The sequence below is a fragment of the Arachis ipaensis genome, chromosome B05 (assembly GCF_000816755.2).
Source record: "Arachis ipaensis cultivar K30076 chromosome B05, Araip1.1, whole genome shotgun sequence".
Taxonomy (NCBI): domain Eukaryota; kingdom Viridiplantae; phylum Streptophyta; class Magnoliopsida; order Fabales; family Fabaceae; genus Arachis; species Arachis ipaensis.
Window position 1 is genome coordinate 122818641 of NC_029789.2, and position 355 is coordinate 122818995.

A 355-nucleotide genomic window follows, 5' to 3' on the forward strand; every position below is an offset into this window, starting at 1 on the left:
GTTAAGCGCGAATGAACATCTTAGATAGGAACAAGCGTGTTTGAATGGATAGCAGAAATACTTGCATTAATTCATCGAGACACAGCAGAGCTCCTCACCCCCAACAATGGGGTTTAGAGACTCATGCCGTCAGAGAATACAAAGTTTAGATCTAAAATGTCATGAGATACAAAATAAGTCTCTAAAAGTTGTTTAAATACTAAACTAGTAGCCTAGGGTTACAAAATATGAGTGGACTATGATGGATGATGCAGAGATCCACTTCTGGGGCCCACTTGGTGTGTGCTGGGCTGAAACTTAAGCAATTCACATGCAGAGGCCATTTGTGGAGTTGAACGCCAGTTTTTATGCCAGT